The sequence below is a fragment of the Octopus bimaculoides genome, chromosome 6 (genome assembly GCF_046866305.1).
Source record: "Octopus bimaculoides isolate indiv1 chromosome 6, ASM4686630v1, whole genome shotgun sequence".
Taxonomy (NCBI): domain Eukaryota; kingdom Metazoa; phylum Mollusca; class Cephalopoda; order Octopoda; family Octopodidae; genus Octopus; species Octopus bimaculoides.
In genome coordinates this window covers 55,673,668-55,677,490 of record NC_142933.1, presented here as the reverse complement: position 1 = coordinate 55,677,490, position 3,823 = coordinate 55,673,668, and the positions used below count along the sequence as shown (strand labels likewise).

Sequence of the window (3,823 nt, the reverse complement as noted above, 5' to 3'; positions counted from 1 at the left end):
TGCTGGATTTTCTAAAACAGCCAAACCTAGAGAAAAAATAGCAAAATAATGCACATATTGTACTGTATTAAACATTCTGAAACAATTTTCATGGGCATAAATGTAGCTCACACTTACTTGACATCTTTATTACAAAGTTCTAATCTTGTGTCCTACTGTAAAAAAAAAAAAAAAAGGAAGTTTTTAAAAATGCAATCATCTTACTTCACTGTCAATCCACTTAAAAAATATATTTATTTCTACATACAATCTTAATTAAACATCACACATATATTCATGTGTGATGAATATATGGGATGCTTACATTAGGAACATTTGAGTCGTCTTCTGTGATACCTGGGGCTGAAACCTTGCTAGAAGAATTTTGGATGCATCTATGTTCAGGGGTTGTAAAAAATTAATTGATGAAAAATTAATTGGTCCAATTAATTGATTGGAGTCATACTGCCAATTAAATAATTGACTGCTATCATATCAATTAAATGCAATTAATTGCAGTTCGTTGCAACGTTGTCAGTGAAAGTTTTTCAAATGACTCATACTTCATTCAACGTTCAATTGACAAATACAGTGTTCTATTATTATTTGAGGTATTGTGTTGCCACTTTGTTCTGACTACTGATAATGATTCATACATTCTGTCATGCTTAGGAATTGACTGTTGTGTATGTTGTCAAGTGTTGATGCTTGATTCAGGCTACTGAGAATGATACACATTCTATCATGCTTGGGAACTGGCTAATATGTATGTTGTCAAATAACCGCTGTCAATTGTTTACACTTGGTTAGGACTGCCAAAAATGATTCACACATTTTGTCATGTTTGGGAATTGGCTATTGTGTATGTTGTCAAATAATCACACTTGAGTGATTCTTGGTTCTGACCGCCAAGAATGATTCACACATTCTGTCTTCAAGTCATTAAATTGTAACTTCACCTGCAATACAGTTGTATCTTGAATTCTGCTCCAACATATCAACTGAATCAGACTTTCATCAGTGGAATGGTGAAATATCTTTTGTTTTAAACTAACCCATGCTGTATGAAAACAAGCAAATTGTCAGAAAATATTTTAACCAAACAGACAGTGAATATGTAAGGAAATGCAAGTGTGGAAAAAAGTTGACATAGAAAAAAGTAACTGGATGGACAAATCTTATGAGACATATAAAACACCAACATCTAGAGTATTCTACTTCACAAGCAACTGGACAACCATCTTTATCAGGTTTTCTTTCACCAAGAAGTAGTTTGGTCAGTTGCTCAGTCTTAAATGTTTATGATTGGATTGAATGGGTATGTGTTGGCTTAAAACCATTTTCCTTTATTGAAGACCCACTGACTCGTAAGTACACAAACTTCTGAAGTATGACAAATGTGACCTTAAAGAAATACATGGAGAAGCTTACTCAAGAAGTGGAAAAGAAAGTATCTGATGAACTTCCAAGTAAATTTTCGTTGGTAATCGACAGTTGAACTAAGGGTTCAACACATTTCATCGGACTTTTTGCATCTTATTCATGCAATTATCAAAATGACTATTGTACTGTTTTGCTGGCATTTTCATCAATGGTAAGTGAAACATCATTCACTGCTTCTGATGATGTTGAATTTATCGAGTATGTCTTAAGTGTCTATAACAAAAATTTAGAAAATGTTGTAGCTATTACCAGAGATAATACTGAAGTGAGCAAATCTATAGCGAATTTGTGTAGAGTACCATTGATTGGATGTGCCTCTCATAAATTCAATCTAGCTGTTTCTCCTTGTCTCAACAAGCAGGAAGTTCTGCTTGATAAAATTAATATGCTGATAAGCTAAAATCATTAAAACTTGAGGGTAAACTTTGGGAAAAATGCCTTTGCAATCTATACAAAGAAATAAAATCCGTTGGTCCAGTACTTACGACATGATTGAGAGGTATGTCCAACTCAAGCCGTTTTTAGACTCTTTTCAAGGCGATCCAAAGCTGGTTGATTATCTGTTGACTCCACGCGATCATGATGATCTGCAGACTCTAAAAGACAATTTAGGAGAGTTGCGTTCGGTAACAGTCGTCTTGCAAAAAAGAGAAATAGATTTCAGAGATGTTCGAATTCTTTTAGACGAAATTCTCGCATAGTATCTTTACGGGGAGTTTTTTAAATATTTGCTCCCATTGGCAGCCATTGTGAACAGCCTAGATTTTGAAAGTGGAGTTGTGAAAATTTTAGAACATGCAGAAGCAGAGCTAACTAGAGGAAAGTGATTGCTCTACACCAGCTGAAAGTGGTGACAGACGTCACAACAGTCTGATTTACCTGCAGAAGATGATGATTTTGCTTAAATTTGTTTCAAAAAACACAAAAAATATAAAATTTCATCTCAACAATATCCGAGCTGTAGATTTTTGTTACCAACGTCCAACATCTTGGAACGTTTCTTCAGCTCAGCAGGTTACGCTTTTAATGATTTTCGGCAATACTTAATACCAATGATTTTAGAAATGTAATTATTTCTATAAGTCAATCGCGCTTTCCGGGATGAAGACCTAGTTTCAAAAATCTACAATCGTTCATGACCTTTTGCTATATTAGCACATTTTAACTGAGAAAATCTTTCAATTAAAGACCTTCAATTTATTTGTTTTTCAACTACTGTACAATGTAGAGTATACATGTTGTTTGTTTCCTATTCTAAATCAATAAAATTGAACTTTGAACGTTTTCTGATAAAGTTTTTTGAAACTATTAAGACGTACCTTTTATTTTCCTATCATTTTGGCTCTTATCTAAACCGAAGCTAACACTCTAAAATATGATATATGGTGTTTTCACGTTCGGCAAAATAATTGACAATTAATTGCAATAATTGATTGGCCTGTATCCCAATTAAAATTAATTGATTGCTAGGAAAATAATTGATTGGAAAGGTTCCAATCAATTCAGATATAAAATTTACCAAAGACCGGTTTCATCCACACTCGTAAATCTATAAGTATGGATAAATCTGACAACATGATTTACAAATCTGTCAACAAAAGCACTTTTTTTGTGTCACGAGGAAACAATATTCAAAATATTCTTGAATATTTAGGTGCTCACAAAATATTTTAAAAGCCTATTCAATGATCATTTCTCCAGAATGTTCTTATCGCGAAGCAGCTCCATCACTGAGCCCTTTCCACCTGTTTGTTTACCTTCTTTTATTTAATGTTTTCCTCTTCTCGTTAACTTTAGTTGGTGTCAACAAAATATTTATTATTTCTTCCGTTGGCTCTTAAAATCATACAATTATAAATCTACCCCATATTCTGCACATAAGTGTTGTGAATGTGTACGGCACATTCACAACACTTATGTGGCGAGCTGGCAGAAACATTAGCACACCGGGCAAAAGCGGTATTTCGTCTGTCCTTACATTCTGAGTTCAAATTCCGCCGAGGTCGACTTTGCCTTTCATCCTTTCGAGATCGATAAATTAAGTACCAGTTGCGTACTGGGGTCGATCTAATCGACGCCCAAAATTTCGGGTCTTGTGCCTTGGATAGAAAAGAATGTGCCACGGCACGGGGTTTTTTTTTCTCTGTGTTTAATTTTCGGGTATGGACATCTTTCTAACAAGATAAATGTCACATATTTACATTTCGCCGTGACACTACCACCTCCTTGTCTCTCATAAGGCATATTTAAGAAGGAAATATCAGTAAAAGAGCGAATATCTGTACCCTTCATCGCAGCATCAAACCCCGAAGATTGAAGGACGTAAACAATGGATCGCTGGCCAAGCGGCGGTCATGCAACTAATGACCGCCAGATTCAAATCAGAGTGCCAAACCATCGA

At 34.8% G+C, this 3,823-nt stretch overlaps 1 pseudogene; it reads left to right on the top strand.

Annotated features, from left to right (window-relative positions):
• The first annotated feature begins 1,036 nt into the window (after positions 1-1,036).
• LOC149135128 (uncharacterized) lies at positions 1,037-2,561 on the top strand (annotated as a pseudogene).
• The last annotated feature ends 1,262 nt before the right edge of the window (positions 2,562-3,823 follow it).